Here is a 15941-nt window from a genome sequence, read left to right on the forward strand (position 1 = left end):
GAATCTGAGTCGTACATGTCATAGAAGCTATTTGCGGCACATAGAAAATTCGATTCCTCACAACCCTAAATGCTTCTGGAGCTTTGTTCGCTCTTCTGGTGGATCTCCTGTTATACCATCTGTTGATTCCACTAATTTTAGTAATAAAAGTTCACATTTTGTATAAGAAAATAGAAGGTAAGTTTTTATTAAATCACAACCTGTAAGTAAACATAACAATTCAATAAGTAAACAAAATAATAATTTGAACACAGGTTTGTGATCAGTGATCAAAGTAAATTTGCGGCCATAACAAAACGGGAAAAACTTTTTCAGGCCCCAATATATTCCCAAGGCTTCCTTATCGATTTGAGAGTATTTTTGTTCTGATTTTGATAAAGATCGAGAGGCGAAGGCAATTGGCCTGTCTGTTCCATCCCTATAGCGGTGCGAAAGAACGGCTCCTACACCTACCGGCGAAGCATCAGTAGCTAATACCAGTGGCAAGCTAGGATCAAAGTGTACCAACACGTCATCACTTGTAATAATTTCTTTAATCTTCAGAAAACTCTGTTCACAAGCAGAGCTCCATGTAAAAGTGTTTCCTTTTCGTAGCAGCCGATTCAAAGGATGTAGCAGTGTAGCCAAATTCTTTATGAATTTGTTGTAATAATTCGCAAGGCCTAGGAAAGTTCGGAGTTCAGTTACGTTCTCTGGTCTTTTACATTTTAAAATGCTCTGTATTTTAGCATCTGACTTGTGTAGTCCTTTGCTATCGATCACATGACCTAAGTACTCAATTTTGTTCTGGAAAAACTTACACTTCTCTCTATTTAACCTCAAATCATTTAACTTCAATCGTTCAAACACCTGTTCCAGTCGGCGAAGAAGCTGTTCCCTGTTAGATCCTTGGACAATTACGTCGTCAAAGAAACATTGTACGCCTTCTAAGTTATGTAATGTTTTGTCCATGAATCTTTGCCATAACAAGGGTGCCACTTTTACTCCAAACATTAATCTGTTCACTTTAAACAGCCCTTTGTGAGTACTGATTGTTTGCATGATGGCACTGTCTTCGTCCATCTCCATGTGCAAGTATGCGTTACTGATATCAAGAGTACAAAATATCTTTCCACAATGCATCTTTGACATGATATCATCAATCCGAGGTATAGGGTAATGTACGTCTTTAATAACTTTGTTCAAAGTCACCTTGTAGTCAGCACATATTCTGACTGAACCATTGGGTTTGACAACTGGCACAATGGGTGTGCCCCAATCGGATGATTCGACACGTGTGATTATACCCAAAGTCTCCAGTCTTTCAAGTTCCTTATCTACTTTGTCTTTTAATGCATATGGCATGTGTCTAGGTTTGATGTAAATTGGCTGGGTTTCGTCTTTTACATTAAAATGACCCTTTTCTTTTGGTATTTTCCCAATGCCTTCTTTGAAAATGTCTTCGTATCGAATCATCAAATCATCTAGTTCTTGGATGTTTTCGTTTTCACTTGAATTTAATGAATGAATGTCAGCTGCATCAAGTTGAATCTCTCTTATCCATTCTCTTCCGAATATAGAGTCTACACACTTGTTAACAATGTACAGTTTTCCAACAAAACTTTGATCTTTATACTGAACATTTACAAAAACAACTCCTCTTGGATTGATTATTTCCCCAGTGTATGTCTTGAGTTGAACATTTGTCTTGAAAATCCTTTTTGGAGAGTTTAAAAGCTTAAATGTATCATATGATACAATGCTGAGAGCCGCTCCTGTATCTAACTCCATTGTCATGAGTCGTCCTTCCACTTTTACCTCGAGCATAAACTTGTCATTTGATTTTGAATGAAGTTGGTAAATTTCATGAGTGTCATCAACGCTTGTATTTTCTGCGGTTTCATCTGATTGTTTTACTTCTTTGTTTGGTTTTCTTAGACATACTCTTGCTAAGTGACCAAAACGTTTACAAGAGTTACATTCTGCATTTTTGAACTTGCATTGATGTGCTCTATGTGAATCATCACCACATCTATAGCATTTGTTTCTCAGTTTCTCCAAACGAGTTTGATACTCAGAGAGTTGTATATTGTTAGATTTACAAGGTTTCCTATCTGGCTGTTTGTTCTTGCTTGATACTTGGTGTACTTCCTCTTGATTTTCATTTGTCTTTACTATTCTGCTTTCACTTTTCGCTAGTTCCAATGTAGCAGCCTTTTCGACTACTTCTTTAAACGGTTGCAATAGTTTATCTTGAAGAAGTTGAAGACGTATATCAGAGTCTTTTAATCCCCTGACAAACTGCATTCGAAGTAGAATTTCAGATACAGATTCATTACAACTTGTACAAGTAAACTGACATTCTACACTGAGCTTTCTAAGAGCATTAGCGTAAGCTTGTACAGATTCATTACACAATTGGGTACGTGTCGTAAATTTGTGCTGACGTGCCCAAATACTGGGTTTTGGTTCTAGTTGAGCCATTAACATGTGAATCAATTCCTCATATGGCTTGTTGTGTGGGTCATCTGGTATGCAAAGATCGTATAGCTGTTCATGTATTTGTGGGGTGATTGCCTGTAAAAATAAATCCACTTTGACTCTTGGACTTAAGTTTCCCCGTAATTTTGTGTAGTTTTCAAAGCGTCGAGTGAAGTTTTGAAAACTTTCCTCTGGTGTATACGGCTGGAAAGGAATATTAGATACATTTTGACATGTTGCAGAAGCAGAAATTGTTGTATGTGTATCGTACTTTTTCTTTTCTGCTTCAAGGAATGTCCGTATCTCTCTATATATTTCTTCTAACTGCCATCGAATTTCTAATTCACTTTCTACTGAATTTGTGTGAAGTTCAATATTTGACTGTGTAACCTCAATTTCAGCCCATATTGCTAAAAGTTTATCTGTGTAGTAAGTGCATGTATCTTGAGAATGTTCACATGTTGGTAAATCATCCTTGAGTTTGATCAAGCGTAGTTCTAGTAATTTCCTTTTCTTTAGACATAAGTCAAATTCTTTTCTACTTACCATTTTACTCGTCGCCATTGTTGATTCCACTAATTTTAGTAATAAAAGTTCACATTTTGTATAAGAAAATAGAAGGTAAGTTTTTATTAAATCACAACCTGTAAGTAAACATAACAATTCAATAAGTAAACAAAATAATAATTTGAACACATGTTAGAAATAAAATGTAAATAAAACATATGCTAACACCATCTATTATTAGTTTTAATGGAAACTCTTCCAATGAACCTCAGGAGAGAGCTGAAATGTTTTCAACCTTCTTTTCATCGGTTTTCTCGAAGCCCGTAGTTTCACCACCTCCTTTTAACTTCAATGCCAACTCTACACTACCGATCATCTCCTTCTCTGTATTGGAAGTCTTAGAAGTCCTCAGAAAACTTGATGTTACGAAGGGTGCTGGCCCAGACAATGTGCCTCCATCCTTCCTCCAACACTGCAGCGACACTTTGGCCCAACCGCTGACTATGTTATTCAACTTGTCCATTCAACAAGGAATATTCCCTGAGACTCTCAAGACGGGGCACATTGTTCCGATTCTAAAAGGAGGCGATCCATCGAAAGTCGAGAACTATAGACCTATCACCATCCTTTCATCAGTGGGGAAAGTGTTTGAAATGTTAGTGCTCTCTCGCCTTAAACCCTTTCTAAAACCGCTAATAAGTCCCAGTCAACATGGTTTTACCTCCTCTAGATCAACCGTCACCAACCTGATGATATTTGAGGAAAGCATATTATCTGCTATGGGATCAGGTAAACAGCTTGATGTTGCCTTTATCGATTTTGCAAAGGCATTTGACAAAGTTGACCACTCCATCCTTGTCAGCAAGCTAGAAGCTTATGGAATCCATGGCCCATTGCTTTCCTGGTTCTCCGAATATCTGCATTGCCGGCGCCTAAGAGTCAAACTGCCTGGTGCGCTTTCCCAAGAATTTCTGCAAACCTCCGGTGTTCCTCAAGGGTCGCTACTCGGGCCACACCTATTCACCTTGTTCATCAACGACATAACGTCTGTTCTTCTCGTCGACGCTCTACTCTTTGCTGACGATGTGAAGATATACACCGTGGTCTCCAGTGATGATGACTTTGCTCGCCTGCAGACAAGTCTCAGCAATTTATTGGACTGGTGCATTGTTAATAACATGAAGTTAAATCTTTCTAAGTGCTCCGTTATGACCTTTGGCCGTTTGCACAACCTGCACCATTTCCAGTATACACTGAATAACCAACCCCTTGGAAGAGTGAATACGATGAAGGATCTGGGTGTCACATTTTCTTCGGACATCTCATTTAATGCACATGTCAACGACATATGCAGAAGAGCTTATAGGATGCTGGGTTTCATCACTAGGTCGACTCGTGGTATGACAAATGCTCTCGTATTAAAGACTCTCTATTCATCCTTTGTGCGTCAGCTCCTGGAGTATGCCAGCCCTGTCTGGTCCCCTTACCACCTGGGTCTGATCGATAAGTTGGAGGCTGTGCAGAGGAAGTTCGTGAGACTACTGGGGGTTCGTCAGGGACTGCACTACAGGGAAATTCCATTTGCTGGACTTCAGGCTAACTTTTTCCTCCCTGACCTGGAAGTGAGACGCTGTATAGCAGATGTGCTGTTCCTTGCTAAGCTTATCAGTGGTCAGCTGGACTGTCCCATGCTTCTGTCACAAGTGGACTTCCGCCTTCCATCCAGAACTCGGTCACGTGACTTGTTTAGCAGGCGCCATTACCAGCGTTCCTACGACTTCCACGGTCCACTGGCAAGGATGATGAGGCTTGGGAACGGTCTCTGCGACACGGTCGACCTATTCTGTGACAGTTCAACTACCATCAGAAGACGGATGCTCGCTGCTCCCTGGCCTATAGCTGATTGATTCGGTGGATTGAAAGTCTCTTTGCTTTTGTAAATAGTCATTTCTGCTTGTTTTGCATTTGTTGTAATTTCTCGTAATCTCATTGAATATCAAGCATTTTGCACATATATACTATTTGTATTTCTGTATCTATATTTCTATATGTTTTTCAGTATATTTTTGTATTTGTATTTCCTATATATTATGTATTTATATTTCTGTGTATTTCTGTATTGTATTATCTGAACTTTTTGTATATTCTTTGTATGTAGCCATGTTGCATCATGCCTCCTATAAGTATTGGTATTTGCCGTTGGAATGAAATAAATAAATAAATAAATAAATAAAAACTCACTCGAGAATTAAATAAACTCGAGCTGTAACCGCACTTGAATGTACGAGGCGTTTCAAAATGAGTGAATGTGTGAAATAATTAGTACCCTTAGAACTCCCAAAACGAAGAATGTTTAAAACATCAAAAAGACGCGGCAATTAATCAAAATTTAGAAATATTGTTTTTTAGATGGAGCAAATGTTACATGTACAAAACGTGTATAAGAGCCATGCATTTTTTAATAAATTTGAATTGCAATATAATTAGAAACCATACGCCTTCATATCCTAAAAAGCAATCAAAACGATTAAATCTAACGTACACACAAAAGTATTATTCCTGTTGCTATCCACAATTGGATATCTTGTTAGGTTACCATTGGCAAAACACTATTATCTTACTTAGTATATTTGTTGCGGTTTTGTCTAATCAGTAAAAGGGTAGTGGGTTCCTATATTTACAGACAGAACTACTGCTACAAGTGACAAAATTGCACTATTATAGTAATTAATAGCTTGAATCATACTTTGAGTTATGTTATCCATATCAATAGCTTGTGTTTGTTAACCTGTCTGTTCAATTGCTTAAAAAAGCTTTTCGCGCAGACCCCTGATGTGATTTACAGAATACTGTACAAAACAACGAATTGCCTATTTGGTGGTAGCTAGTTTTTTAGTGTTAGTTAGCTTATTTAAATTATATCATCCATTGTAAGTTACCTGATTTCTTTATAGAAAGAAGAATAGAGAGAAGAATCGTTTTATTTCTTGAGAATGGCGTCAAATGTGTTTGGAGAGGAAGTCTTGGAAGACGAATATATCACTAAATACAGTTCTCTGCCAATGACGTAATAGAGCTGTCAACGTTGTAGTGACGTCATCATTGTCACGGATTAACACGAATGACAACGATCATTACACAAGTGGAACAAAAGCGCAAGGGAAAATTTTTGCTGTGATTTAAGGGGGTTACACTAAATGCGTAAATCGTCTCCTGTCTTCTTGTATTTATGAGCGAATTAGACCTCGAAAATATATGGAATCTTCTAAGTCACACCACTTTAACTTTATTTATAGACTTTTTATTCTTGTATCTCTCACATCTAAAAAAGAAATCTTTCAAAACTACTAACAAAGGGTAATTTAAACGCAAATAATAATAATAATAATAATAATAATAATAATGCAAGAGTAGATATGTAAATGTTGAATGTATTACCAACATTCACATAAAGTCTATATTAACAGTCTATAGTATATTTGCAAATTGTTAAATAACTATTTAAATCATGTTGTAATAAATGTAATAAAATCTAAATACTTGGAATTACTCACAGTGTACGGAAATGTAGAGAGAAGAGGAACCTATATTGCAAAAATAAAAATAAATGTAAGAGGCCGATTAGTTATTATAAAATGTTTTTTATAAAAAAAAATAAAACATATTGTAAATCTCACTTCCTTAAAAACAGAAGCTGCTTTGTCGAACTTAAGTAATTACAGGCAATTTCAATTTGTTTCCATACCAAGTCAAGGGCCTCCATGTCGTTATCACTTCATCGACCAACGGTAGTCAACTATTAGCCTAAGCTTTCTTGGGGTATTATAGGATTATGTTCCTGGCAAGATCTGACTCATACCAACCTTATCGTCTTATGCAGTGTTTGGCGAGCCCCTGTGCAAACACCTTCTGTCGGAAGTTTAACTCACTGTTATATTCTACCTAGCTTACTTGTACGGAGATGGTTGGATAAATTTAATTTATATATCATTATTACAAGACTGCAACTAGGTTTTCTGCAGTATAATCTTTTTTGTAGATTATCTTTTTTCAGCAGGTCTCTAAGTTATGGTACCGAATTCACATACATAAGTAGATATCCGAACTATATAGTACCTGCAACTAAATGTTCTAAAATATAGTATAGTTGAATAAGCCTTTCACTGAATAACTGTGCTAGTGCCTTAAATATTAATCTTTTTTCTGAGATAGTTGATATGACATAGAATATGCTATATCATAGAGATGCACAAAGATTTTCTTGCAATTAAACTAAACGTGGTGTAAAATGCAGTCAACACATAAAAAAATGAATAACATTATAGAACACTCTTGGTGGCTGATATCAGCCTTCTTTATTTAAGCTATAATGCTGGAAAGACTTATCATGAGATTGCAATTTCTAATTTTATTCTGTGTCAAAATAGACTGCTACCTAATATTGATTGCAACCCTTTAAATGTGCGTTAATTTTATTTAACTGAGCATATTTTATAGATGAAAATCTAGTTTTTACCATCAGAGAATTCAGTTTTAGTAGTAATATACAACACTGTATACATTTTATGTCACTGTCAGTCAGAAGTCAGACAAGTGCAACGCACACAACTATTCACCAGTCAAAGATGACAGATAGACCGCAATAGTTACCCTGCATAACAATGTTGTGCTGCACCCTTCACTGTCAAAGACCAGTTGTCTAATGAGTGATTGTTTTATGAAAATCTATTATAGTGATGATAAGTAGGGATTCTACACAATATATCTTTGTTTATTTTTTTTATAAAATTTACACAAATAATGTCTTTATTGTGTAAAAAGTGTGAGCTATATAGTAGGTCAAACTTATTATTCTTACTACTCTCGTCAGTTGAATTTAATGTACAAGTCGTACATATGTGTATTGGATCATTAATTATTTTTAACGTTTTGTGGATTTAAATAAATATTATAGGTTAACTAACAATATTTGTCATTTAATACCCAACATCAAACCATTTCCCATTCATGGACAATAAAGGAGTTAGAGCCAAAAAAACTATTCTTTAACATTCCTTTTTGCAAAATAACCGAAGTAAAATAATTGATCGGCATAAGAAGTGTAGATAAATTGAGTTATGTTTATAGTGTACTTTAACATAATGTATTTTTGCCATGTTGTCGAAATGTTATTTTCTTATCATCTAAACCGTCTTTTTTCAGAGCTGCTTAAGTTACAGTTTTTTATGAACTAATAACAAACTAAAATAAATAATGGTTAAAAAATATTATAAGCAATAAAAAAAAAAATATTAAAGGGTATATTTCCCTTGTCAATTAAAAAGCAGTATAAAGAACCTATAAGAAATAACTGGTGATAATTTTTTAAGACAAGTATATATAACGATTAGTAAACATTCGGACAAATGGAGTAATCTCTATAACTGTATTTGTTTTTTGTACGAAAATGTAAAAGAAACAAAGCAAACAAAATATAGAACTTATTTCGTTACTTTCACCATTGCTGAGGAAAACTATTTTTAAAATGTTCCAAAAATCCATCGAGTAATTGAAAATGTATAAGAAAACCCAGTAACCTTAATGCAAAATATAACCTTATTACAACGCTCCAAAGGAAAGATCTCTGGTCAATTTATATTACTGGACCTTTTAAGGTAATCTGATATGGATAATGTATAGCGACTGGTTCTTTTATCCACGTACTGCAGCATGGGCAAAGTAGTGAAGTAAGTATAAATCCAAATTCAAATTGACCGTATCCTTGTTTACTAACAGATTTTTGATAGTTCCTCCAAACAACCAAAATGGAAATGAAAATTTATTCAATCCCAGATTATAATTTCTAAGAAGTTCTAATTTGGAACAAGGGAAAAACTATTTGCAGATTTTTCCTTGTTCTAAGATTGCTTAGCCTTGCTCTCAATCAGTTCTCAATTCTTCCACTACATACGCTAGTTTAAGTTTACAATTTATTTTTTCACTTTTCTGTTTAACTATCTAAAAGTATAAAAAATTAGATCTATGCATTATTTTCTGTGTTTTTAGCATAGTTTAGGTTTTTAGAAACTCACTTACTCTTAGTTTGGCTCTGCCTTAGACGTAAATTAGGTTTTCCTTTGTTCGGCGTTGTCTCATTATGAAACATGAGTGCGCACTGGAAAATTCCACTTTCGGCACTTGTAATAAAATCTAATATTGCAAGCTATGCCAATTATTATACGAAATATGTGTTTTGTATGATTATAGTATCATTAAAACACACACAATCGGTTTCGTCGGTCTCATATAAAACGCAATGTGAGTGCTTATTTTAAATTGATATCTCATGTCGATTTGAAAATGCAACTAAATCTTGAAATTTAAGGCATATAATTTGTGACTTTTCATCGCAAGTAATTATAATAAACAGTATTGTATTACGCAGTTTAAAGTGTGATAAAACATTTATTTTGACAATTATATCATACAAATAAGATTTACTACCTGAATTACATTACCGTATTTCAATTCAATCAGATATTTGAATCATGTATTGGCAAATAATATCTTTCGTAGCTTACCTTGGCTATTTGAAATACATGTTTATTGTGTTCTTGTGGAAAATGATAAGGTAAAACCATCGAAGTATATAAAACATATACTTCGATGGGTAAAACCCACTTTCATAGCAGAATAGTGCAATATTTTTGTAAGTTTTTGCAAAACAATCACAAGTCGTAAAAGAACAATTGAAAAACTCAGGCTTGGACCAACAAATTATTGGAAAAAAGATTAGAGTTTTGAAGGATCAATCACTCATTATAAGTCCCCAGCCTTCTCTGGTAAGACATTGACTATGTCAAGTATCTTTATAGCATTACTAAAAGTACCATTACTTTACAAAAAAAATCTAAAGTATTTTATAATTTTGCATTGATCTTGTTTTTTATGTGGTTTATGTATTGGTCTTAGACGCCTTATGTTTTAAAGTCAAAAAAATATATGCTTAGTTTTCGATTAAGTATTAAAGAAACTAGATCAAATGATTATAATTCATTAAATAATAGTTTTTTTATCTGTTGACAGCCTGTTAGCTACATGTACGATTAGATAAACTGATTCCAACAAAGTTTAACTCATTAACACATTTTCACCTGCGTCGCTCGTTAGGTTGCTGTTATCACTTCACTTGTACTACTTTATCAACTTTGGCTACACAAGTCAATTTGAGCTCTGTGTGGTTGTGTGCGAGTTATGTAAGTCTTAAAATATACAAACTGCTAATCAAAGAGTAGACCTAGCCTATGTGTGTCTCTTTGTATCTAGAAGAGTAAACTTATGAAATGTGGATCGATTCTTTGTGGCTTAAATCAATAGAAAAGGAAAATTTTATTATAGACTTACAATATAGGCATCCAACTATCATAGACATGTCAAAAGTAACCCTTTATAGATTCAGATGAATTTTCTTAATCCTGAAATTAATGAAATGGCAGTTGTGGGTAGGTTTTTACTTGTGATAAGCTCAATATAGGCCTATTTCCAGAGCGTAAAAAATTTCTCATTAACTTTGTATAGTGTAGGTCACTTGTATTTTCATATTTCAACTAAAGACAAATTAATGATTCTATCTTATTTTTAGTAAATTGAATTTGATTGTGTAGTGTTATATATTTTCAGATTTCAAGTTGTTTAACTGTTGTTATTTTACATAGTAAAAAAACATCCTATATTTTAAACGGGAACTAAAACTATAAAACGTTCAACTTACGTAAGATATCAATCATTGAGTTATGCATTTGTCGGTATTTAATGTTTTTTTTACTTAAAACACTGTACCAAATTGGCGATTACTTAAATACCTAACTAAAACGCTGAAAGCTATGAATTAAATATTAACGTAAAAATCTTTGTTTGGATAACCAAACAAACATTTTCTTGATTGAAAACAAATTTTACTTTGGAATCTATTTAGATGAGTCTCAGTTGTCGGTAAATAGCTCGCACTCTTTCACTCCGGCGAAGGCTAAGATAAAGAAAGTATTTGCATATTTTAGCGATCCAACAACAGAAGGCGCTCAGGTTATCCATCCAATATCTTTGCCTCGATTATTTGATTTTTCAATCATAAGAAAAGTCCATTTAAATAATCGTTCGTTAAATAATCAAACTTTTTCCTCTTATTCTAGGGTTTAATTTAAAATAGTAAATCCAAGATTAATACTACATTGAAATTGGATGTTCTACGCAGCGGATGCTTATCAAATCAGTTTTCGGTAAAAAAAAATAAATGTAAAAAGTATGGTATTTTAGGATTGGTTCCAAGAAGGAATGATGTTTCATTTGTGTTTATAATTCCTCTATATGTTTTTGATAATTCACAGAGAATGGATTTTATGACCTGGAGCCTGTTTCATAACTATACAGATATTGCTGGTCCAAAAATACAAGTTACGAGAAATAAAACACTAATTAATATTAGTGTTTTTATAACAAAACTATTGTTAATAATAAAAACAATAATTGGACATTGAAAAAAATCTATATCTATAAAAGAGGAACTATGTATGTGTACGTTATGGACTCTGAAACCGCTCGACAGATTGTAATGAAACTTTCAGGCATTATTAAGCATCTTTCAAGGATGGTTCGAGTGAAGTTTGGTGCAGATCTGTCAAAAGGGCTCTGCCCCAGAGGGTTTTAAGTGGGCCAATGTCAGACTTTTTGATCTACAATGTTTACAAATAAATATAATTTAAAAGCAGATGTTTACTTTCACCAACTGTTTTGTACGTTTGAATAATTACAACATTCTATATTAGCATTAGTCATGATTTGAAATAGTGCCACAGTGTTTCTACAGAGTGCAGCACAGAAAACTATTTTACTTTTGAATAAGTCCAAATGTACTAAACCCCAATCACAGCACACCTGTGCACTTAACAACGTTTAAATTCTCCAATGTTAAATATTAAAACATAAAAACCTTTATCAAAGTATTATAAACAATAAAAGGGATGACTTTTTAAAATTTATGACAGCTAATTTGCAACCAAAAGGTGAGTGAGCGTAGCGAACGAACATCAACCTGGAGGCGAGTTAGCGTAGCGAATGAGCTAACCTGAAAACAAGTGAGCGCAGCGAACGAGCTCCAACCTAAAGGTGAGTGAGCGTAGCGAACGAACTTCAACCGAGACGTGATTGAGCCATGCGAATACTTATGAAGTTAAACGGGGCAAAGCCCATGGGTACAGCTAGTTAAATCATAAAGCGACGTTTGTTCCATGGATCTTAATGAGAAAATCCAGTTGGCTCTTAATTTTCCAGATCACCTTCTTATGTTAACCCAATTTTTGACTGTACCTATGCCTTTAATTTCCATAATTAAAAATAACTATCGTAAAAAATATATTTGATATTGTTTAAAGATTTACTAATATTTTGTCTCTAGGTGATGATATTGTAAATGGGTATTTAAACAAATAGTTAAATTATCAAAAATAACGAATATTTTTTTTATTTAGAACTTGTAATTTGGCATTTTCATGATATGAAACTAATTTTATATTTTCCAAATACGTGACTAAAATTATTAGATATAGGATTAATAAAAAATGTGTTTGATAAAAAAAATATGGAAATAGAAGGTATTCAAAGTATAAATTTACAACAATTATATTATAATTCTATAATTGCTGATCATATATCCTTTGGTAACTATTTGATGAAATTTATGCTGAACTGTAAAACAATATTGCAAGTATACATTTTTTCGAAGTTCAGTACTGGTAATAGTTTCTGTAGAATGATCTATAACGCACAACGTATATACAACAATATACAAACAATGTATAATAAGTAATTTTTCTGCTGTTTACATTATAGTTGTACCTCGTGTAGTCAACAACCACATCAGCAGTTCGTGTATCCCCAGCAGTGACGTCATGTAACAACAATAACGACACAACAACACATCCGGGATAGCGGCAACATTGTCGTGCTGTGCGGTACATCTGCAGTGGATACGATAAAGTTTTTTACACAATATGTGATTTAAAATGGTTTTTGTGATACATGAAATTCCAGAGTTTTTAGTCTTCAAAATAACAAAACAGTTTGTTTTTAGAACAATATACTTACGTTTTCTCCGAAATTACGAAATGTGTTACATTAAATAAGATTTTTGTTTAAACCATGTTTAATTGATCCAACAGGATACTGAATCTAGGAAATGTTAAAAACTATATGTTTATTCTATCAATATTTATAACATTTTTAATTTAATTCATAAGATGAGCCAACAAAGAAGTTTATTGTTACTTGAATGACATGTCTTACATAGTTGACCTATAAAACTAGGTGTCTATTGTCCGAGTACATAATACGTTATTCATAATACTTTATTCACATGAAGGATGGTGTTTGTGGATATACAGTAAAGATCATAAATCACCTGAATGTCAGACCAAACTCTGGCAAACATTCCTAGGTGGTCCATGTTGATGCTTTATACCGTCCAAACACAATGTTTCATTATATTTTAAAAGTATGTTTGATAACCAATAACCCATAGTAGGAAAACAAAACATATTTACTTCTAAGACAAACTTTTTCGCTTTCCTTAATTTTTATCATCTTAAATACAGCTATGCTGTTTGTAACACGTTAAACTGTTACCAAGATTTGCACTAATAAATTAGATTACCCAATAACTATAATATAAGTAATAACTATAATAACTGTAAGTTTGCAGGAGCAAACTTCGTCCTACTTTCTAGCTGCATTATCTCACACGAGCTGTAAATTTTACTTGAAAATTAAAATTCATGTTAACGATTGTATAGTTACCATTGTATAGTTACCTCTTATATCATACAGTAAAATGAAGCGAGATTGGTCTAGTGATGTTATCTAGTGTTTACTTGATTGGGTTCAAATCCCGCTAATCACCAAAGACAATTTGCTATGTGATTATTCCATGACCCAAAGACCTTACGTAACATCAACATGATAGAAAGATATTAAAGAAATTTCTATATGTGAGGTGTGTGTTCTTTCTATATGTGAGGAATATGTGAGTTAAGGAGAACTATATATATATTGGAGATCACCCTAAAAAAATCAATAAAAGGATTTAGTGCATCAGGAAAAACTTAAAAGCAAGAAGCGTTGTTTTTAAAATGTTCTTTTCTCGAAAACAAATATACAGTTTGGAATTTTCTCATTGCTTGGTTTAAATATACATATGCTTTTACCTAATAATATAACATGTGGTGTACGTCATCAGTGTTAAAGCCGATATCGACACTGGTTTGATTTTGAGCCTATGTCGTCACATCAGCTATCACCGCTCTAGACGCAATAAGCTAAATACACCAAAGCATCAACTGTGGTGATTTCATTGGACCTAAACTGTGTGATCCCACTTGAGCCGATAACCAAGCCAATATAAAACGAGCTAACTCCATATGCTGTTCGTCTATTGCATTATGTAGGTAATGCGATTTGTTTTGTAATATCTTTCTCATAGTATACAACACCATACAGAATGCATCATTTGGAATTCTATTAGTATGTTTAATTGTAAGCCCAAAATTAATAGTAAGGAGAGTCATTTGTCAGTTCCGCTCATGTCTAAGACAGCGGTCATAAATTAGCCTCGTATCTCCATTGTGTTGTATACAATATCTTGTGCTACGTAGACACATTGATTAAACATAGTCCAACCCACAATATACACAACAAACACCTTTGTGTAAAGAAAAGTATCACTATGTCAATGTCATACACGATGCATTTGTCTATGCATGTTTGAATTATGTTTTTAATTGGTAACATCGGATTTATCATGTTCTAACTTGTATAATTGATGTTATATAAATATTTTAAATAATGCATTGATATAATTCAGTGAAAACGTAATTTTAAATGGTACTAAAACAGTCCTCCAAAGAGCTTTATGTGTTGATTTCGCTAGTTTAGATATTGATTTAGGAAACATGAATCATTCTTTGAGCTAAGCTATAGTTTGGTGTTTTTAATACACACGATTATGAATTATAAGCATAGTATGTTGTGGAATAAACAAAACTGCATATAATTTTCATAATGTTTTAAATAATAAGAAATCAATATTATCATAAATTGATTATTGAAGTCTACGATATGCTTTTTTTAACACTTAACTTTTTTTTAATTTCCTAATCAATACAGAATGTGATTCCAGGCATGTATTAGATCACACTATACTAATTGTATAAGTGGTAGAAGCACAGGAATAAGACTAAATGTAATTTAAAATTTTGTACAAAGTATCTCAACTACAATGATCCGTGCAAAGTTCGCCATACAAATATCTTGACCTACTTCTCCATCTCAGTTCGCAAGAATATTAAAAAGCTATTCTTTATCTTAGGCTTTTCACAAAGAAAAGGTGACGACTTGTGAAGGCTCAATCAGAATAACTTAAGAGTTTCCCAATAATTTTAAAAAGTTGGACTGAAAACTTTGTTATAACATTTATAAACATAATTTTTACTAGTAGATTTTAATTGTGGAAGTCAATGCTTATTGGTATTTTTAACTCGTTTTCCTGCGATATTCATTTAATAAATTAAGATACTAATACTGTTTTTAAAAAAACTAGACATGTTTCAAGTTATATATAATTATAAAGCATTATATAAGAAACTGGAGTTAATTAAGCCCCGTGAAATGCAGTAAAACGTGTTACTACAATATTCTGAACTAGTATTACGGGCTAGTGCCTAGCGTCCTAGGAAAAAAGTTAAAAAACAATCCTTTTTATCAGGATGCACTCAAATAACACTTTTAGAACAGTTGGAAACATTTTGCTTTAGTGGTAAATCGCAAAAACTTGGGTAATGGAGTTTACAGTAAACTGAACCATAAAGTGGTTTTAAGCAAAATTGCCCAAAAGTATGAAGTTGTTCAATAATCCAGCTGAAACTGTTAAATCGGTACAGTAGTTCAAA

This window comes from Macrosteles quadrilineatus, unplaced genomic scaffold, assembly GCF_028750875.1.
Source record: "Macrosteles quadrilineatus isolate MER2022 unplaced genomic scaffold, UCM_ALF_1.0 Scaffold_8__2_contigs__length_117827958, whole genome shotgun sequence".
Classification (NCBI taxonomy): domain Eukaryota; kingdom Metazoa; phylum Arthropoda; class Insecta; order Hemiptera; family Cicadellidae; genus Macrosteles; species Macrosteles quadrilineatus.